At 38.8% G+C, this 23302-nt stretch overlaps 1 protein-coding gene across 15 annotated transcripts in view; it reads left to right on the forward strand.

The window, feature by feature from the left end:
- LMO7 (LIM domain 7) overlaps positions 1-23302 on the forward strand; it is a 220866-nt gene that overhangs the window by 63704 nt on the left and 133860 nt on the right. The window lies entirely within an intron of this gene.

Here is a 23302-nt window from a genome sequence, read left to right on the forward strand (position 1 = left end):
ATTCCAACCAGTATCTGTAATCAAAATTGGAATAACTGGGCATATGTTATGTATTAATATTTGTGTGGCACATTATGTTCAAATATTTATTCATTCAACAAATGCTTGCATACCTACTATGTGCCAGTGACTTTTCTAGGTGTTGGGGAGAGCCCTGGGAATTCTCAGGATGCTGGGGAGCTCTGGGAATTCTCTGTTAGATGCCAGAGAGCCCCGGGAATTTGCAACCGGATGCTGGGGAGGCACAGGAATTCTCAGAGAAGTCTAGACCCCAACCAAGGGCTGAAGCTAAGAAGGTTCTTGACTCAGGCTCAATAAAGAACTCTGAGTGCGTAGTGAAAAGTACACCCCCTAAGATGAACACCTCATCCTCTGGAGGAGAAGCAGTCTGAGGCCCCTCTCTGGCTATGTTGATAAGGAATTGATGAGCTGCCCTTTTCATTGGTTCTTCTCAGTTGCCACCCTGAGTGAGGGTTGGGTTCTTGGGGGTTTTCTGTTAGTCAGGGTTCTCTGGAGAAACAGAACCAACAGGAGAGATTTGTAAATACGAGATTTATAAAGGTGTCTCATGTAACTGTGAGAATGGAAGAGTCCAAAATCCGTAGGGCAGGCTGTGAAGCTGGTGGCTCCCATGTAGGGTCTGGACGAAATCCACAAGAGAGGCTCGCTGGCTGAAGAAGCAGTGAATGAGTCAATCTTCTTCCTTAAAAGCCTCCAGCTGATTAGATTATCTCTTTGTGGGAGACACTCCTTAGTTGATCACAGATGTCATCAGCCGCAGATGCAATCAACTGACTGATGATTTAATACACCAGCCTTCCAATTTATCAACCAGCAACCTTGGAGCAAGGTCAGGCCAGAGCTTTCCTGACCAGTCAAATGGGCATAATCATTTGGTATTTTATTTGTTATGGGTTTTAGGGCCACTTCCCCCTCCCTTTTCCCCTGTCTAACCTGCCTCAGGAGTACAGGGAGCTGTGGATGGTTTTAAAGTTCTGTAACCGGGTGGCAGAGCTGGAGCTACCCATTTTAGTTTTCTTTGTTCCTTTAAGTGAAAAGCCTTTGTTTTACTCCTTACATAGTACAGTGATTTACAGTTTACAAAGAGCTTTGGATAGCAATTATTAGATGATATTAAGGGCCCCTTCAAGACCTGATTTCTATGAAAATATTTATTGGATTAACTCTATTAAATTCTACCTGTTTTTGGCTACTTGTAAATTAGTCTATAAAAATGGAAATATTGGAACCTTTAAACATGTTTTCCATTACTTCCTAATACCCTGTCATGCAGGTAATTTCCCCAGAATTTGTTAGATACCAAGAAAAGATTTCACCTCTCAGTATCCTTTGGCTTGGTTTGCCTTGGAATTTGCCTTTATTTCATTTTGCATAGCAGAGACTCCATAAACATCCTGTTGAGACAGACGTGAACTTGAAGTAACCTGGGTTTGCAATTTCTGTGAACCGTGCTGGTTGCTGGGAATGCGGCTGCTGCGCCACATGAGTGTTCTCCCTCTCAAACCCGCCCTGGCTCAGGTTGACTCATGTTTGCATAAAGTGGATGGAAACTGAAATCCTCATCCCACATTTTTGTCTTCCAAACAAATGCCAAAGAAGGATACTGATTAAAAGATGAAAGTCTGGCAGTGCGTTTTAATCTCTTCATCTGCCTGTCTTGAGGTCTTCCCAACAAGAGCCTGTGAAATATTTACTTGGGTTTGTCCTGTGGAAACTAACACAGGCCTCAGCTGTTTATTGTTTGTATCAAAATGGCTCATGAAGAGCATGTTGAAATTAAGGCCATGCTTTCAGGCTTACTGTTGAATGCACAGCTCTGTGAGAGAAGGCATAGGTCTGTGAGAGAACAATGGGACTGAGAGAAGGTGGAGAAAACTTTCAATAGGCTGGATGTATAAGCGCTAACTCTGGGCCATAATTATGCATATGAAATAAGAGATAATAAATAGGGAGAAAATGACTGCTCATTCCTACTATTTCACTGAGAAATGAGGCTCTATCAAATGGAGGATTTCTCCTCTTAATCTTTTTTTACACCATGAAAGTGATAAAATATATTGAAATTGTTTCTGGGAAGGGATTTCAGATATGACAGATAAACGGATTATGTACAAAAGGTCTAGGCAAAGTTTGTGGAAACAGTATTGAAGTTTCTAATCCTTGCAGTGAAAGAACGGGAGGAACAGTTAGCAGAAGGCATGTGTATGTGCACAGGGTTGACCACCCTACAGAGAATGAGAGGACGCACTATAGGTTTTGCCTACACAATGGGTGTAATCCTTGTTCTGGATTTTTATGATTAGTGACTCTTTACAGGATGTATTTTCATAAAGTGACGGCCGATTTTATAGGAAGGCTAAAACTTACGTCAGGTCAGTGTCTTGGGGTCTGGAATAAAGGATGGGTAAGTTTTGAAGAGAAGAGACTTAAGAAAGTTCTGGAACACCTAATAAAATTTGGGTAATTTGAGAGCAAACCCCAGTGGGGGACAGGACTTCTGGCCACCAGAGGGCAGTATTCATTCAACAAATATTTGTTGAACTACGGTCTATTAGAGTGCCTCTGAGAACTGTGGGAAAGAGGAGTGGTCTTCAGAGTGAAGAAAACTTTGTACTGCTGATTTATACTCCTTTTCTCTACATGGTTAGCTCCAGTGCAATGCAATATTTTTCTTTCAAGCTCTTTCTCTGCAACAGAGTTATTCCATGGTATTCGTTATATAGCGCTTGTTATATTTCCTTTATTTTCTTTTTCAATGGAAATATTTTGTATGAAGTTATATGAAAAGTAATCAATTAATTTCACCATGTTACTGTGAAATAATAACTCCACTGCCTCCCCATAACAATTTAATAATTACTTTTATAAATTAAGTAAAGTCATTTGTAAGATAATCAATTATTCTCTTGGCACTTATGACTAATCCATTATAAACAAAGACCAGTCTTAAAAACAAAATTCTGGAATAAGTGCAGTTAAGTAGTATACTTAAAGTATAAGTAGTTCATTTGCTATGCTTTACCAAGTGGATGAAAATTGATTTTACACTATATTCTCTTGATAATGAAAAACAAACTGCTCATTTCCCTGTGTGTATGGTTAGGTTTCTTGTTCAAATAACTGAAGACCTCATTTCATTTACTTCCATAGAATAACTACTCTTTAGAAAAAGATTGAAGAGATTTGATGTTCAGCTCCCAAATTTTATGCTTATTTTTCCACTTTTACAAATTTCCTGACACATGTAATATAAGAAGGAAAATATTTTCAGCAAATTTAGCACTTGGAGCCTAGAAATGTCTTGAACTCTGGAGAAGTTATATATATCCCGTATTGCTTTTGGTTTCTCTTCCATTCTTTGCTTCAGCCTCCCATGGAAATTTGTTCTTTTTTGAACAACCAGAGAGTTTTGGCTTTCACAGAGTTGTAGCAGGCAACAGCTTTGGCATTTTTTACACTAAGCCCTCTTGTAGTTAGGTGGTTGCTCAATTCCCCAGCTTTTTCCATAAGGTTTCTTCCATCGCTTGGTCTATGCTCTTTTCAATGCCTGACATCATTTTTGCCTTTCTTTTTTTCTTTTTTCTTCCTTCAAATCCTATCATTGATTCCAAAACATAGCGTAAGCCCCTTCGACTGGGCCTTGTTTGATGATAGTTCGCTTGTGAAATGCCTTTTCATTTGATCTTTTCTGGAGTGCTTTCTTTTCTTTCCTCCCTGAATCTTGAGCTTGAGGATTTCTGTTGGAATGTTTTTGTGAAATTCTTGAAATTTATCATGCATATTTAATGGAATTCCAGAAGGATACTCTTCACATGCATTTGCATTTGCCTTTGTTTCAGCTTTTGGTCCATCTGTAGAGAAATCTGAGATTTTTGTTTTTCTAAACATCTGATTTTTTTAATCTTTTCGGTTAAATGAGACTTCATCTTCAGAATTCAACTCAGCATCACTTTCATTTAGGCTAGGAGGTAGCAGTCACTCCATTTCTTTTTTTATGGTTCATATTTGCAAGAAAGCCGTTATAGGAAGGTCCACCTTTTCCTCCTGGCTGTACGCCCAGATATCTGCAGGCTTTGAAGGCCAAGCATCAGTACAGTCTCAAAGTGGGAAGAATTCCTGGGCACAGAGCTAACTTCCCCAGTTCTTGGTGGAGGATTTCTAGCCTGTTGACATTTCTATAACTGTAGCTGTTTTCTAGAACACAGGAATTGTAAACATAGACCTATTACCCTATAGAGAACTTCTTCACTCCTCTCCCTTTGGCAGGGGTGGGACAGAGAAACCCTCTCCCACTACAGGGTAGGGGAAGGTATTGTACCGCTTCCCAAGAAAGCGTGCGCTAGGTCAGGCTTCTCTTATCCTAAATCCCTCTGCTCGGCCTCCCCTGCCTGTGCTCAGGGCCCTCCCTGACCATCACTGGAGCCTAAGACCACATTTATTTTGTGTTCTGTCCTACTTTTAAAAGTTCATCCAAAACATCGTCTGTTCTGTGTATGTTTGTATCTGTCGCAGGGTTGTTTAGTACTGCTGTATTTCAGTAAAAAAGTGAATGCATTTGATAATTTGTCAATGACAGTGGCTGGCAATCTTTTTCTGTAAAGGGCCTGATAATAAATATTTTAGGCTTTATAGGCCACAGGGTCTCTGTTAGGACTATTCAGCAATGCTCCCGGTAGGGCAAAAGCTCATTTGCAAATGAATGGGGGAGGCTGTATTCTGATAAAAGTATTTTAAAAAACAAGTGGCAAAGCAAAAACAAAAATGAAACACAGGTGTCAAGAAGGATTGGGGCCTTAGGCAGTAAATTGCTGGCAGTGGCATAGGACATGGTTTCAATAGAAATTAGGTTTATGAAATTATTTTGTTCCTACACTGCTTAGAACATAGTGTTGGGCATATCCAGAAAGTACCTAATATATTGTTGAATGGATGGCTGAGCAACTGTTTCTATTGGCAGAATAATAACTCTGCGTACTTTTTCTGATAATGCTTCAAGAAAGTTTCCTGAAAAAATGTAAGGGGTCATCTACATCCTATATTTATAAATGTTATTTTAAATTACGGTTAAAACGGGAGATTTAGTTGTAATAAACAGAAGTTTTGGTAAGTCCATTTGGAATGTATTCTTTCAGCAAAAACGAGTTTTCATTAAACAAAACTGCAACTGAGAAAAGTGCTTTTTGAAAAGCTTTAAAAAATGAGTTTTGCTTCAGGTAATGTAAATATAGCTGAAATAGTTCCCTTGTTTATAGACTGGTAACCTAATGTTTGAACTGCTATTCATCCCATTAATCTTCTGGGGGTGTGTTAAGGATAGCAAGTTTGTTCAGAATAGTTTCAAACTGTGGAACACTTTATCATGAGGAAAAAATGCAGGATTTGTATGTTCTCAGCCTGATTTTGTGTCACAAGCTATTTGCAGTTGGGCGTAACGTGAAAATGTCTGGTATCGTGTTGAGGACAGCCTGGCAGCTAAACTCAGGTGCCACTCTCGTGCAGCCTTCGTTCCTTCCCAGGGGGGCGTCTCGGTTACCCTGCACGACGCTTTGCCTTGTGGTCCTAGCTCCCGTGCTTCCTCCCAGACCTTTCCACGTTGGCTTCTGGAACAGTTACTCTGTGGTGAACACTTCTCCATTCTTACCCCTTTCATAGATCTTTCCTTCACCCCTCTGCCCTTAGTGAAACCCCGTCCTCTTTCCTGAAGCCTCCCCTGGTGGAGACTGCTGGATTTCCTATACCCTATGTGACTCAGGGCTGCAAGATGCTGCATGCAGATGGCTGCCTGAAACTGTCTGTGTCGGAATCATTATGCTTATACCATTTGGATGAACTCCCCAATCCCCCTCTGCAGCAGTGTTTACTGACCTCCCACTTATTCCCCTTTATTCACCCAGGGCTTGAGTGCAGTGTCCTTGGCTCTCTGCATTCCCTCCCTCCTTAAGCCTGCCATCATCTTGGGCAGATTCAGCTTTCTAACATACCCACTTCCATGACTTCCACTTCCACTCCAGCCACTTTCTTTGAAATCCTAATATGGGATTTGTTCATTCTGCTGGAGGGCTTCACTTTTACATCATTGAGTCCCAACTTCTTACTCTAAACTCAACGGATCCTCTCAGGTTCAACTGCACTTGCTTTATCAAAATCTCTTTACTTTCTTCCTTCTTACAAACCTCCAGTCTTTACTTTCTTCCCCTGCTAGTGTAGTCTGCACAGTCCAGTACCACGCCTCTTGACTTGACGGTATAATCACCCTTGCCCTTGTTCTCTCACCTCTACCTGGCAAAACCCCGTTACTGACAGTCTTATCAAGTATTCTCGATCTGCGCTGGTTCCGTCTTGGCCAGTCCCTGGTTTTGTGCAGTGGATACAAGCCCACAGACACCAGCAAGGCTCAGGTTCCTCAGCCACTCTGTGCCTCCTTTATTAAGGGGGTGCTTTACTCAGGACCTACAGGAGTGCTCCAGTCCCCTAAATTCTTTCCCAGCTACTCTGGGATTCTGCACGCATGAGTCAGGCACTTCATCTTCCTTCTGGGTTATCCAGTCTATTGAGGGCTCTTTCTAACCTGGAGGTTCATTTCATTCCTGTTATCAAATGACTGTGGCTTCTAAATGATTTCCTCAAGAACAACTGCTCTCTAGGAGATTTATCTCATTTTATACAATTCAGTGACCTTCGTTCTTATTTTGTAGAAGACTGACTCTTTTGATTAAATGGTAAGAGCAGGACTTTTAGGCAAATTTGAAGCCATTTAGAAACATCTTGCCTGCCTTAGGCAAGCCATTGTTAACAGGGCATTGTGCATACTCTAGTGTAAATTTGTCTGCTCATTTTAAGTGTTAAGAGTGTGTTATAGAAACTGTAACTTTGCTCATTTTAAGTCTTAAGAGTATGCTATAGAAGCTGTAACTTTGCTCATTTTAAGGGTTTAAGAGTATGTTACAGAAGTTGTTATTGGGGAGGAGAGAAATAGAAGAATTCGAAGGGACAAAGAAAGCATAGGTTCACCCTGTTGCTTTGGGTCTGGGCATCTGGGGGAATTGGTAACATGATGTAAACAGAGAGGTGAGGTATGGTATAGAAGCTGTAATGTGGCGTTTTTAGGAAGTGACATATATGGATGGGTTTCACTTGATAACAATAGCTGTCATTTTGGGTCCAGCGTATGGGTAGCTGAAGTACCTGGCCTTTTGTGGTAATACAATGGCCAGAAGGATCCACTTATAGTTCAAAAAAATAATTTTGGCATTCATGATATAAAACCATCTTTCTTACCAATGAAAACACTTATTAAACAACCATGTTTTAAGACATATGCAATTATAGATGAGTAAATAATGAAGGCAATTTTAAGTCTTTTTTTTTTGTATAGCACTGACATCTGTTCTATTATTAGTCTGTTTCTGGAATACGGGCTTTCGTTTTGTGACCATTAAAGGAATTCATCAAAATTTTATATCACCTGTGTGGGTCGCCATTGTCTGTGCTGCCATCTGGTTCTGTCTATGCTGGGGTGATAATTATTTCATGTGGCATTCAGTTGTCATCGCTCCCTTTACTGAGTCTGTTTACCTTTCCTCTAGCTCTTCTGTGTTCTGACTCTGTTCTCGGTTCCAGATGTATGTTAATTGTCGATACTCTGTTAGGAGAGGAAAATATTAGTTAAAGGCTGGTTTTAGGCCTTTCGTTTCTCCTCGGGGCATTGGGTCTCTCATGTGCTGCCAGAAGCTCTTAGAGCGTTTTTCCACATGGTAGGTACCATCTGTCTGATCTGTGACTCTTGTTTCTGAATTGTGGCTCGAGGAGCATCAGTTGCTAAGCAGAAAGGCTGAAAGGCTAGTCTCGCCTTCCCACCTCCCCATGATTTTCCCGACTGCCTGCTGTGGTTGTCAGGCTGCTCCCTTGTCTTGCTACTTCATCATACCTACTGCTTTTTCTAAAAGCTCACATTTTTTTCCTCATCTGTGTTCTTTAGCTTCTGGATCTGAATGAAAGCTTCTCTGTATACCTCAAGCAGCTCCTTTTTCTTTTCTTTTAACTGGTTTGTCTGTAGGAGAGCTTAATTAAAATATTTTTACTCACCAGAAATGCTTTTTGTTGTGTATGTGTACAGTGGGGGAGGGGTGTGAGTAGCCATGTAAGACCAGGTTTCTGACTTCTGAAACGTTTCATCTAGGACAGGAGAGCAGACACCTCAAATGATGGTGACGTGAGACAGGATGGTTGTAAAACTTATCGTTTTAGAAAACCTGTGTCATCGAAGATGTGGCAGAGCAAGGGAGCTCTTTTGGGCAGTGGTGTTTGGGGAAGACTATAGAGAGATGTAATTTGAGTTGCTAAGACGGTCAGGTGGCTGAAGGTGTGGAGACAGGGTTCTTATATTTAGGGAGAGTGAGGATTCAGGTGTAAGAATCAAGGGCCGAGAAGGCCTGAGCCAGGTGGAAGGTCTTACTCTTCAGGCCTTGTTTTAGTTCTCTGAGCCGCACAGATACCACCGTGCTTGGGTTTAACAACTGGGCTCTCTTGGCTCTTGGTTTGGGAGATAAGAAGGCTTGCTTTTCCTCTGGTAGTGGCCTCAGTCCTTGGCATTCCTTGTTTGAATCTGTGCCTCACATCATACGGTGATGACCTGTCTTCTCTGCAGCTCCGGTTTTCTCCTGACTTTCAGCTTCTCCTTGTAGCCTCCTCTGATGTCTGGCTTCGGGTTTCTTTTTTTTTTTATAAAGCCTCCGTTAATCTAGATTAAGCCCTACCCTTGTTCAGCTGGGCCACACCTTAACTAAAAATAACATTTTAGAGGCCGTGTTCAAAAGGATCCTATTTATAGTGCACATGTCTAAATTGGGCACATAATTCAAGCTACCATAGGCCTCACAGAACTTTGGAAGGTTTTTGCGCAGCGATGGTTTTGTGATTGATGGCTTGATTTTGTTAAGGAGCGAGAGGCACTGAAGTGCGATTAGAAAAGGAGGAGATTAAAAGCTGAGCAATCAATAGAATATTATTAAAGTGTGAGAGGAGAAGCCCCCCAGCTGGGGAGGAGAGAAATAGAAGGACTTGGAGGGACAAAGAGAGCACAGATTCATTCTGTGGTTTGGGTCTAGACGTCTGGGAGAATGTTGGTAACATGCTATAAATAGAGAGGTGAGGCATGGAGGTTCAGTCTTGGGTGAGGGGGCGAAGTGAGGTATATATAAAGGTGCTCAAGAAGAAATTCTCCGTGGAGAGCTATGAAATGTAGAACTGTTGATTTAGAATTGACCTGCCTGGAGTTCCTACTTGAATGAATGTAGTTTAAAAGGTGGGAGTTAGAGCACCTGGCAGGTGAGATGACAAAGGAGTTGAAGGGGAAGGAGTGCCTGGGAGGTCAGGCTGCAGAGTTCCAGTGGAGCCTAAAGAAACCATCTTTGAGAAGCCTTCTAGGTTAATCCATCCCCTCCTACATCCAACACATGTGGCCCCACATAAGCCACTCTCTGCTTCGGATCCTGGGTTTTGCCTAAACATTGCAGGCAACTACCTTCATTTTGTTATGTTGGATTGACTTTGCATATTACCTTCTTTCTGAACTGTAGTTCTAAGCTTGGAGAGCAGGGTCCATGCATAAACTAAAGTCATGAGCCTCATAAAATCCAGATCCAAGAGCTTTTGGTGCTATTTGATGAGAAAGAAATCATTCCATGTTGAGGAATCTTAGAAGTCTCACCTAAGCAAGGTGAATCACACATATTTGCCCGCGGGCATTCTATGTCAGTAGTTTAATTTCTCCAAAATGCAGATTATTCCATTTTGAAACACTTTTTTTTTTGTATGCTGTATGGTGGGGGTTACATTTCATTCGTTTCCCATGTTTTTGCAACCCCATTTGTTGAATGTTTATTTGTTTTGTTTTTGTTTTGGGGAAGTGCATGGCATGTGAGAATTCTATCACTGAACTACCCTTGCACCCCCTCGAAACACTTTTTTTCATCACATAGTTATATATTCATCATCATGATCATTTCTTAGAACATTTGCATCAATTCAGAAGAAGAAATAAAAAGAAAACAGGAAAAAAATTCATACATACCATACCCCTTATCCCTCCCTTTCATTGATCACTAGCATTCCAATCTACTAAATTTATTTTAACATTTGTTCCCCCCTATTTATTTATTTTTAATCCATATGTTTTTCTCATCTGATGATAAGGTAGATAAAAGGAGCATCAGACACAAGGTTTTCACAATCACACAGTCACATTGCGAAAGCTATATCATTATACAATCATCTTCAAGAAACATGGCTACTAGAACACAGCTCTACATTTTCAGGCAGTTCCCTCCAGCCTCTCCATTACACCTTAACTAAAAAGGTGATATCTGTATAATGCCTAAGAATAACCTCCAGGATAACCTCCCAACTCTGTATGGAATCTCTCAGCCATTGACCTTTTTAAAAACCATTTTTGTAGAAACACATCAGAAACTTTGAGAATTAGTAGGAGTGACAGGCTATTTGTATTAATTTGAACACTTTTCCTTTTCTCTAAATACAACATTTTTAAAAACTTTTTTTATTGTATAGTACAACATATATACAAAACAAAGAAATGAAAAAGCAATAGTTTTCAAAGCACTCTTCTGCAAGCAGTTATGGGACAGATCCCAGAGTTTGTCATGGGCTACCATACAATCCTCTCATATTTTTCCTTCTAGCTACTCTAGAATATAGGAGGCTAGAGAGCTTAAATACTTTTTTATCATCACAATTGACTCTTTGTTTTGTGAAAAATAACATATATACAAAAAGCTATAAATTTCAAAGCATAGCACCACAATTAGTTGTAGAACGTATTTCAGACTTTGACATTGGTTACAATTTCACAATTTTAAGTTTTTACTTCTAGCTGCTCTAAAATACTGGAGACTAAAAGAGATATCAATTTAATGATTCAGCATTCATATTCATTTGTTAAACCCTATCTTCTATGTATATAATTCTACCATCACCTTTGATCTTTCCATACCTCTCATTGGGGTTGTTTGGGCTATGGCAGTTCTAAATGTTTCCTGTTTCAGTTGTTCAAATGAGCTATACAGATAGGTTGAATTAGATTATGCACTATAGGAAATTTCAGTTCCAGATCAAATAAACCTTTCTTACATTGGTCTCCAAGAATATGTGTGGTTCTAAAATATAGACACTGTTTTCCTTACCCCTATGTTCTAAATTACTTTAACCCCAACCTGTTTGGCTTCATTCTTATCTCTAAATATCAGGTTATAAATATATAAAACAGCCTCTCAAAATCCAGAAATAATGATCAGCACTCCAGACTTACTTAGTGTGTCTTCTCCAAAAGCTTCTATGTATCTCTAAGTCCCCTACATTCTGTATTATAAGCTTCTGATTATACCTTTATACTGGTCATAAAAGTGGAACCATACAGTATCTATCCTTTTGTGTCTGACTAATTTCACTCAGCATTATGACCTCAAGGCTCATCAATCTTGTCATGTGCTTCAGGACGTCATTTTGTCTTACTGCTGCATAATATTCCATCGTATATATATACCAGATTTTGTTGATCCACTGGTCTGCTGATGGACATTTGGTTTGTTTCCATCTTTTGGCGATTGTGAATAATGCTGCTATGAACATCAGCGTGCAAATGTCTCCTTGTGTCGTTGCCTTCAGCTCTTCTGGGTATATAACAAGTAGTGCTATTGCTGGGTCATAGGGCAACTCGATATTTAGTTTTCTTAGGAACCACCAAACAGTCTTCCATAGTGGCTGCACTATTATACATTCCCACCAGCAGTGCATAAGTGTCCCAGTTTCTCCACATCTTCTCCAACATTTATAGTTTCCTATTTGTTTAATAGCAGCCATTCTTATAGGTGTAAGGTGGTTTGTTGCTGTGTTTTTAACTTTGAAATGAGCTATATATTTTCTGTTGAATTTTTTTAATGTCTGAACATAATCCTTAAAAATAGAGGCTTTTGTTCAGAGGCTGCAGTTTATGCCTTTATAGTTCCAAAAATATGCCAGCAGGTGGTAGCAGAGAATAGGCACTAATTTCTTTTCTCCTTAGACTACCAATAAATAACCAAAGCATTTAGAGCTGTGAGGAGATGTGGTGATTGAATCTTAATTCTTTTTCTTATAAGGAAATCAAGACGCATAAGAGCCCAAGGCACTGGTCAAGTTTTAGGCTCTTTCAAAAGAAAACTGTTGGGAGAGTTGGGCCTTAGCAGTAGCTTCCTCATTTTCTTTCCAAAGACCATTCTCAGCAAAACTCACTGAGAGCACCTGTGGAGAAAGCAGATTACTAGGTGTCAGCTGGGGCCTTTTAAATCAGAACCTTTTGGAATAAAACCTAGAACCTTTATTCATTTTTCACGAACTCTGCAGGTGATTCCTATGTAACCATATTCTGAGTCGACAAGTATCAGTCCCTTCTGCATAGCAGGTTTTATACTAGGCCTTGAGGATATGGATTAAAAACCCCACATGGCCTCAAGTGAAATGTCGCTGGAGCCAGACAGGTGGGATACGTGAGCCAGGCAGGGTGGGTGTAAGCCGACGCGGGTCGCAGAGACTGTCGCTTTCTGGAGAGCAGCTCATTGTGGCTATGAGGTAATGCATGCTTGGTGTTGCTAGACTTTCTCTCTTAAAGAGAAGCCAGCAATCCAGATCTTTGTGTGACTTTCCCAACTTCAACATACCATATGTGCTACACGAACATGTCTGCAGGTTGGAGTCAGGTTGTGGGAGTCGTGTATTTTGTCCTTTAGTAACAGAGGCCAGTAGGATAACTAAGGAGTGTATACACACACACATTTGCCTTCTGGTGATGTGAATGTGATGAGCGCACAGAAGTGGAGACAGAGGACAGTCATTAGCGCTGCTTGAGGGAGGTTGAGCAAGCTTCATGAAGGTGAGTTCTCAAGGACACAAATGTTTTCGGGATAAACTTGTATGGACAGAGTCTTCTCTCTCTTATCCTAAAAGGGAGCACATAGAATTGGTTTTATATGTGTCTGAAAACACCATAATAATATTTAAGACAATTATTTTCAGTGCTTCAACTTTTATAACCTTCAAATGAAGGATTCCAGTAAATGTAAAATTTTTTACTTGGCCGGTCACTACACATATATTGTGTAATTGTCAGCGTATTTACTTTCTGTTGAGATCTATTAAGGTTCTAGAAGTATCCAGGAGGAATTCCCTCCCTGCATGTTTGGAGAAAAAGGATTTCTTAACAGTTCTGCTGTTGGCTGTGTAATTAACTACCAAGAAGTTGTTAATGAGGAAGCACTATAAGGCAGTTGACTGTGGCCTTCTTTGTTACGACTTAAATATGTTTTCTGTTTTGAAACCATACAATTAAAGTGAATTATAGAAGCGGCAATAAGTGCAGTTAAGAAAACCTAGTGCTATGAAACTGTTTAGATGTAATGCAAAAAATGACAGTTAAAAGCAAAGATATATGCAACTTTATCAAAGGAAGAAATGTGATCATAGTTTGATATTAAAATTTCTGGGAGTGAGGTGGAGGTGGGGAATTCCAGTTTGCAAATTAGGAACTTTTCCAATAAAGTCATATATAAACTTTTTTTGCGGGGGGGGGGGAGAAGTAGGTATCCAGCATATAGGAATTACTCAGCTTCAGTAATTACCTTAACTTCTACTGAACTTCTTCTGTGCCTGGAGTAGAGATGGTATGAAAAGCCATTTGTAAGTATTCTTTAAAAATCATCTTTATTGAGTTCGAATATAGTGAGCACATTTCTCAGTGTACAGTTTAGTAAGGTTTTTTTGGAATGGATTATTGAAATAAAGTCACGTCTCATACTTTCACCCTTTTAAAATATACACAACAGTCGGTGGTTTTTAGTATATTCACAGAGTAAGCAGCTCTCGCCACTATCTAATTTCACAACATTTTCGTCACCCCGAAAAAACACTTTACCCAATAGCAGTCACTCCCCATTTTCTCTTTTTCCTAGCCCCTGGCAATCACTTATCTTTCTCTCTCTATGGATTTGCCTATTCTGGGCATTTCATGTAAATGAAATTATGCTAAATATGATTTTTTGTGTCTGGCTTATTTCACCTAGCATAATGTTTTCGGGGTTCATTTACATTATAGTATGTATGAGTTCTTCATTCCTTTAAATTGCCAAACAATATTCCATTGTGTGGTTAAACCATTTTCTGTTTATCCATCCATCAATTGGTAGACATTTGGGTTGGTTCCATTTTTTTGGCTAACATGAATGTTGGTTAATGGTGTGTAAGTTTTTATGTGGACATGTATTTTCTTTTCTTTTGAATAGATACCTAGGAGTAGAGTTGTAACTAGCCGTTTGCTTCCTAGAAATTAATTGTTGAATTGAAAGAGAGTTTATATAAGGGTACAAGAAGAACTCCATTGGGGTTGGCTTGAGGTAGGAATCCATCAGGAATACATTAAGAATTGGGAATTTTTGTGTAAACAGGTCACCTCAACACCATTTTTTAATGTCAAACTTATCCTGGATAGTAAAGCATATCCTAGGTGCCAGGAGTGTAACTGTCAATTCGAAGTCCTGTAAAATAAGTACCGACTCTCACCTGTAATGTAGACATACTATTTCCCAAAATGAATGTTTCCCACAGTGGTGGCTCTCATAGTAATTCGCAGGGAGATAAGCAGGTAATTGTTGAGACTTGCTAACAATGGTGGTGTGAGAGACATTTCTGCAAGAACAAAACAAAACACACATAACAACATCTCTTGTCTCTTGAGAACCCTTGATTATGTTAAGCATTTGAACTATACTTAAAAGATCCTGCTGATAGATGTTCACATCTTCCTGTGTTTTGTACGTTGGTTATTTAAAAACTCCTTCATGTAGAAAATAATTTATGTACAAGACTGGGCCTTTCCTAGACTGTTTTCCTCTGGAATATTTTTCTTACTGTCTGCAATAGTATAAATTGGAGTATGACCTGTATTTATAGACAAAATGTAATGTACTTTTTAGGAGTAGTTTTTGTGATTGTTAACAGAAAGAGTAGATGAAAACTTGAGCACATTTTTGCATGTGATGTTTTCAGGGAACTTACCTGGATGCTAATAGGGCTCAAGCTTGTTTTGTATTTTGTATCTTGATGAAACTTGGCACGTAAATTATTGTCAGCCCTGAAGCAAATCTTCCTTTCTTCCTTTGGTTTTATTTCGTTCTTTTCTGTTGTGTTTTATTTTTGGCATGTAATAATTGTGGTTTAGCAAAAAGAATTTAAGACCATAAGCTAAAAGCTGGTTATAGTTTTGGGAGGTGGACCACTTCTCCTGGACTAGAAATTACAGTTTAAAAGTGTTATTTATTCCCCACCCTCCCCTTTGCCACAGCCATATCTCTGTGTAGCTGACGTTTGGTTTTATGGTGATTGAAAGAGAGTTCTGAGTTATATAGATAGTTGGCCTTTAATTAACCAGGGGCAAAACATGGAGCTTTACATTTTACTGCCTCTTTTATTTCCCCCTCCTTCCTCCTGTCTGTGTGAAAACTTGTTGGCCCTTCCCAAGAGAAGGTGAAGTAGGAGGTGTAATTAAAATTAGCCAGTCTGAGACAGAGGTCTTAAGAAAGGCAGCGGGGCAGGAAAAATATTTAGACTTTTGACCACTATGCGATTTCTGGATTCCATTTAGAATCTGGTGACCTGTGTGATGCTAATTACGATTATCTTGGAAGATCTAGAGTTGGCTTTGGTTTTGCTATCAGGTGATGTTAGTTTTGGTAAAATTAGTCCTTGAATACTTTATAATATTAGGTAGTACAATTCCAAACCTTAATAGAAACTAGTGACTTGAGAAGTATGTCTTACTATTGTGTTGCATAAAGCAGTGCTATTTGCTGAATAGACACTATAAGTTAACCAAGAACATGCTATAATCAGAGGGCTAACCACATTTTAGAGAGATGGCTAAGCTTAATATGCTACTCTAACCACATTTCCAGACAGGGTTAGGCTTTTAAAGAAGAAGCTCCACACATTGCTTCTTGTTTCTTTCTTATCCCTAGAGCCTGCACCTTGGTGGGTATGTGTGTTGTAGGTAGTTACTAAATGATTTTTGAATGAATGATGAATACTTTTCTAGAATCTTACATTAAAATTAAGACAGAGTATTTAAATAAAAGGTTAAAGTCTAACATAGTGTTCAGTCTGGAAAAACTTTCATGTAACAAATCAATAGTGGTGATAAGCTCTTGATTTTGAAGATTTCATCCAGGAATATTCTTCAAAAATGACATGTTTCCATTGGCTCTTGTTTGGTTTTATTCTTGAGCTATTGACAAAATGGGATTGGGTTCATTCTTGTGCATTCAAAGGTAACTTTAATAAAATGCTTTCAGGAACTGAGGCAGGTTCTTTTTCCAAAACACCTGCTCACATTATGCACATATGAAATTTAACCCTCGGTTTTGTCTTTGGTTGTCTTGTTCTTCCTTGTAAGTGCAAATGTTCTCAGGAGGAGTAATGTGATTTAATGTAAGTGATTAGTAGAGGAAGCGTTATTTCAGTCAAAGAGACTTAGGGAAAGACAGTCCCGCCCTTGAGAGTATGGAGTGTAGAATGGGATGGCCAGGGGATGGGGACATAGGATCCTAGTTACATTTCAGAGTTCACTAAGTACTTTCAGAGGCACTCTTATTTGATGTGCAGTGTGCTGTCATTTGGGGAGCTACTTACTAACCTAGGTCTCAATGCATCTAATTTTATTGTCACTTGGAGTTTCCTCATCTATAAATTGGTGGTAAGATGATTGCTGTGAGGATTAATGGAGAGTATACATAAAGCAAATAGAGTGCCGGCTGTTGTTAACTGGGTTCCAGTTTTATAGCTGAGGAAACTGAGACCTGGAAAATGAGGAAGCAAACTTTATTAACACTTTATTCCACAGTGAGTCTCAGCTTCTCTGACTCCGGGTCCCACCCCACTGTACTCCCCCACCCTTTTGAGGGAGCTACTTTTAGGTAGTTTAAATAGGACAGAACTCATCCTTTGGATAGTACTTGCTTCTCTAATATCATCAGTAATCTTCTCAGTAATTTTACTCTGGGAAAGGAAAGGGCTAGGAGGTCGATATTTATGCTGCTTTAATTATGTTTACTTTTTACCTAATGTGTTTGACTGCAAGCCGCAATCCTCACACGTATACATTTTTATCATGTGTAACCAAAGAGATCTGGCAAAAGTTATTGCATCACAGATAATGATATAGATGTCCCATGAAATTCATTATAAGCATTTTACCTTCTTTGTGGAATCATGGGGATCATATAATGGTTGCTTCAAAAATTTAGTTTAATGAAAGAAAGAGGGATGTTTTAAATTCATTGAAAGCACTGAAAACCAGCTGGAAAGCATAGCCAGCTACTTGCTGTGTATGGGACAGCCTGAGGTTTCTCACTGAAGACAACATACCTTATATGGGTTATCTCATTTAAAGGTCATCATATGTGAACACTCAGTTATCTTCTTGAGTGGAAAATGAGGACAGATTCATCTTGTGTGGAATTGTTTTACAGTGTGAAGCCTGTGTACCACAGTGACTTCTGAAGTTGTGTTTTTTTTTGGGGTGGCAGTGTTTATGTTGAAATGATTGGGGTGGTAGTATGTTTGTATCTTAAATATCTAGTAGCTGACTAATTAATTAGCCCTGTTAAAACTCACAGCCTGGTTTTTGGGCAAACCTTCCCTCCATGCTTTTAAAACAAGTTCAAACTGGCACCATGGTTTTGAACTGTGATTCCCACAACAATGTTGTAGAGCGTGATTTTGGGATTCCATCCATCTTTTAAAGGCTCTTCAAGGAATTGAAAAATGTAAATGAGACGAGTGCTTGCTGACTTGCTTTCGTGTTTTGCTGATAACCAGTCTGGTATGAAGTAGTCTTTCAGAAGTTCCCAGCATGTTTGGGATTTAAGACATGTGGAATATGTGGTCAAAATTGGGACTGAGAGATGGAGCTTTAGGGAAACTTGTTTATGTTGGTAGGAAATTTTGTCCAGTGAAAGGGTTGAAATAAAACCATAAACAAAATAGTAAAGGGTGTGAAGATAAATTAATACTTTTCATAGCAACAGAAATCGTGTTTTTGAAGTTTGGGAACTTGCCATTTATTTTGCTGATAGATGTTTTCTTCTACAAAATCTACCCTTTAAAAGCTTCTTATCAAGGGATTCTCTGGAGGCTACAGGTGGTAAGACGGGTTTGGCAGCAGTGTTTTCTGGGGCGTTCTGCTCAGCCCTTCGTATGCTCTGGCAGACTTATTGTGACTTCACAGGAAGCATCCGCTCCTGAGCCCCACACTCGGCATTTTTCTGCCAGGATGGTTTGTGAGGCAGGAACATATGGGCAAAAGAAGCATCCCTTTTTCTTGAGGAGTCGAAATAGTTTCACTTATTTTTTGTATCCTGCCAAGCGGATAGGAAAAATACTTCTCTACCTTTTAAAAATTAGGGTACTGAAGTGACTTAGAAGTTTGTGAGATGGCCCAGTATTGTGAGATGGCCCAGTATTGAACTCCAGGTCTTCTCTGATGTACTCTGAATTATTTCAGGTGGCAGTGACTTCATTTTATGGAGTTAGGAAAATATGAAAAGTGGCAAGAGAGGGGTAAAAATGAAGAGATTTTATAGAAGGCAGGGTGTGGCTGTTGAACTGCATAGTGATTACTCCTGTTGGTATTTACTTCTGATAACTTAAGTGGGAAATATGTGCTGTTTATTTAGTTCGTATGAATCACTAACATGAAAGTATCATACCTTAAATAACTCATTAGTAAGTAAAGTTCAAAATTGTTGAAAAACTAAGTGATTAATTATAAATTAAAACTATTAGGCAAGGAGTTCTCTAAGAATTCTGGAATTTCTTTCAGAATACTGAACTCTTCTTAAAACAAGGATGATCTGTGTTTTAAAGTGTGGTTTTGTATATGTGTGTGCCTGTTTTAAGCAAATTGCGCTTAACTATGTCTTGGAGTCCTTCATAATTTTTTTTTTTTTGCCATGTTTTTAGAATACAGAAGACAGTCTAGTGGATTTCTATAATGCATTAACTCAGTTTCTTCTTTTAAGTAAAGGAAGTTACATCAGGCAGAACAGATACTTGTTTGCTAAGGTGAAACTTCCTGCAGCTAGTAATAGTTGCTAACATTTGTGAATGCATCTGTGAGTCAGACAAATGCTAAGAGCTTCATATATATTGTCTCATTTAACTCTCAGTATAACCCTGTGAGGTGGGTTTTTATCTCATTCACAGGTGGGAAAACCAAGAGGTTATGTAATTCATCCAAAGTTATAGGTAGAAAGTGGCTGAGATTCAAATGCAGGCTCCAGAGCCCCAAGCTGTTATATCATCCGTCAATGGAAGAGTAATTCCGTGGCATGGCCTGAAGGAATACATTAGCCAAGACAGCCACTGTAGGATGAAAAGTTCTGCTATAGATTTATGCTTTCTCTCTTTCTTTTTTTTTGGTATAAAAATTGGAAAACAATTTTTAGTTTTTTTTAGGAAGGGTCTTGATTGAGTTTTTATAGTAATTTCTAGTTAAAGAATTTTAATTTTCTCGATCAGATTTTTTGGAGCTATTGAGGTTGGGGAAGCTAGTGTGTGCACTATGAATGCTTTCTAATGTTGATTTAAAAAATGGCCAGAGAGGGGGCAGGCCGCGGAGGCTCAACAGGCAGAGTTCTTGCCTGCCACACTGGAGACCAGGGTTTGATTCCCAGTGCCTGCCCATGCAAGAAAAAAAAAAGACCAGAGAAAAATGTTGAAACATTTGAAAAAGAATTTTCATTGTATTAAATTTTAGAATTTCATATTTTTGCTCATGTAAACACACATGCACGTGCAAAATATTGTCATGATCTAAGTTAATGTCTTTTATTCATGGAAATTGAAGAAAAATATTAATTGCATATTTCATATTTTATTGATGTTAGCATTTACACCCTCATCAGTGGAGGATTCTTTTCAAAGGCATATTGCGTGGTGAGATATACTAATTTCAGATAAAAAAAAAAAAAAACAAGTGCAGTTCAGAGATAATTTGATTTCGTTCAGTTTAGAATGCAATTTAATGTCTCAGACCGTCAAGACACTCTTTTATTGAGTACTATTTAAAATGCTGTAGGTTTATGGTGTCTGTTACATGTGAATAGTATGTTTATCAGTTCAGTAACTTTCTAAAAACTTAAACTTCCTGGGCCTTTTTTTTTTTGCTTGTGGAAGGGGAGTAGTAACGATCGTAAGGATTGTGTGAATTGTATTGATAATGAGAAAAACTAACTTGTCCAGAATCTGGTGTTTCCCTCTTCTGTTCTCCTCTAAATGTAAGAAACCCAGGAAATTGGTTAAATCTGATGATTCTGACCTCTTTTAAAAATTCACTCTTTTTGTATGAATTAATTGCACAAGAAACATCCGTTGGTTGTTAACGAATGTAAATAAGCAAAAAATACTATTGACATTGAATAGAATTCTACTGCTTAGGATTAATTACTAGTAATATATTAAGTCTGTATATATTTATGAAATACATAACTACAGCAATTGGGATCATAACTACTTCTTTATTAATATATTAAGTATTATTAATACTTGGGGATTGAATAATGTCCCCTGACAAATGGCATGTTCCAGCCCTAACCCTGGTCCTGTGGGTGTGAACCCATTTGTAAATAGGACATTTAAATATGTTCTTAGGTAAGGTGTGCCCAAACTGATTGAGGACTTAATCCAATGTGGCCTGAAATCTTATAAGAAAAGAAAATAGGTCACAGAGAGAGAGAGTCATGGGGAGCAGCCAGAAACTGAAAGTCAGTGGAATCCGGAAGAGAAAGCAGAAGACACCGCCCTGTACATTGCCATATGGTGGAAAGGCCAAGGAACCCCGGAGATTGTCAGCCAGCTGGAAAATACTGACCCCAGGAGGAAGCAATCCTTCTGGTTTATGAACCAATACATTTCTGTTGTTAAGCCAACCCATTGAATGGTATTTGTTTTAGCAGTCAGGAAACTAAAACAGTATGTTTTATAAGTAATAAATGTATTTTCACAGCATGAGTTGAAAATTCGTATGGCTTTCCATTTTATTGTTGTATCCAAATAGAACCGATTTCGTATTGCTTTTCATGGAGGATGTTTGAATTGTTGGAACCATACATAATGCTATGAAACAATTCTTCTATGTCATTATATTTTTGTTGTTGTACTAAGATGACTGGTGTCATCCTAGTATAAATTCCTAGATCTGTGCTTGCCGAGCACGCATGGGTGCATAGTTAAGATTTCTGGCACATATCACAAACTGCCCTCTAGAATGGAGATGCCATTTTATATTACCATCAGCAGTGTCCAGAGCGAGCCAGAAATCCCGAACCCTAAATAGCATAGACTGCTATTTAAAAGTCTTTGGGTAGTTTGTGTGTTCTCTCTCCTTTATAAATACTTGGTAAGGGGAGTCTGGTCTTTTATTCTCATTATTTAGATTTTGGAAAGTATATAAAAACAATAGTATGTTAATATTTTGATATGGGGAGGTCTGAAAGCCACTGCATGTATGATCTTGCCTTTTTATAGTCTTTTTTGGGAAATGAAACATTCTGGATGGTTGGGGTTTATCACTAGCTCTGTATATTCTAATATTTCTAACGTATTAAATACTATTCTGAATATAATTCAGCCTTGTCTGTATGGTACAGCGTTTTCCTTTGTGGGTTAATTATTGAAGTGTGTCATCAGTGAAGTATCTTCAGGAACAATGCATGTGATGAAGTTAAGTGTATACTTGTGTTAGCTGCTCTCAATTACTTGATTGTACAGCATGGCAACCATTACAAAACTAATAAGTTGATACTCTTGTGTCAGATGAGTAGATGGTTTCAGAGAGGTTATTTAACTTGCTTAAGATCACACAGCTATTAGGTAGTGAAAGTGGGATACAAATTTATTTTTGTCTGACGGAGCCCTTTCTCTTTCTTTTTGTTATTTACTATATTCTGCTCTCTCCATTGGCCCAATCCTTGCAATGAACTTGACTCTTCACTATAGTCTCTGTGTCTAAAGGCAGGACTTTCTTTTAAATTGTTGCTTCTAATCTGTGTTGATTTGGGAACATAATTGCCAGATTGTGTCCGTGGTGGATAATTAAGTATTGGTGGCTCTGGGGTGCTTTTCTCAGACTAATGAGTGTGGACCCTGATCTTTGCTTTGGATACAACTGAGCCCTTTCATACTTTTTTTGGCTTTGGATAGGAATTTCTAGAGAGGTAAGATGTTACTATGTTTCCATTATTTGGAATCCGTAATCACCTTGAGTTAGTTTTTGATTTGGGGAAAATTGAAGACTTTGTACACAGGTTATCTGGGAATAATCTGTGGGTCACTCAAGGTTATCCTTAAAAGAATGTATCATTCTCTTTGATAGAGCCATGTGTTTTATTTATCTCGACCTAGTATCCAGCATAGTGTTTATAATAGAGACAAACTCAGCAAATGTTTAATTCATGTAACATTGTAGCCCTTTTATAGATTAATGTAACAGGAACAGATCCTGGATATCTTCCTGCAGCGTCATCTCCTGGTCCAGGCTCCTGTCTGTGTTTGTGGAACAATTTATGAGACATTAACTTTAATCCTGAGATTCACTGTTATTTTGTGACATTACAGATGTAATGTTTGGCATTGTGGAAAGATGCAGAGTTAAAAGTGTGGAGGGATTCAAGGTAGACTGGAAAGCTAGCAGCTGTGAGTGAAGGCAGCAGGAGTGTGGTGAGCTCTGCAGCTGACCTGGGATTTATGATTAGTGATTTCACAATTCAGGATTCTAGGAACATATTTCTCTCAGAAATAGTAGGTGGAGGAAGGGCTCATGCTCCCAGGTGGTAGCATCTGTCACTGCATTTGGCTCCTTACTCACACCCAAGGGCTCCCCCTTCCCGTGAACTTGTGCTTGGAGCAGCCCTTTTCCACCATAGGCCCCAGGTTCTCTGCTATGGAATCCCCTTTACTATCCTCGCTGTTCCACCTTCTAGTGATAAAAACTCTAGATATTTTCCTAGCGGTGCCAAGAGTGTGGTAACTCAGATTTGGTCTGTTTGTATATAAGAACCTTCAGTTGGGAATTATCTGTTTAAAATATTTATCATCTTATCTCCCTCTCTCTTTTTTGTCTCTTTGTGCTAGAATTTAATAGCCATCTCCCTAGGCCAATATATAACCCTATATACCAATT

The sequence above is a fragment of the Tamandua tetradactyla genome, chromosome 4 (assembly GCF_023851605.1).
Source record: "Tamandua tetradactyla isolate mTamTet1 chromosome 4, mTamTet1.pri, whole genome shotgun sequence".
NCBI lineage: Eukaryota > Metazoa > Chordata > Mammalia > Pilosa > Myrmecophagidae > Tamandua > Tamandua tetradactyla.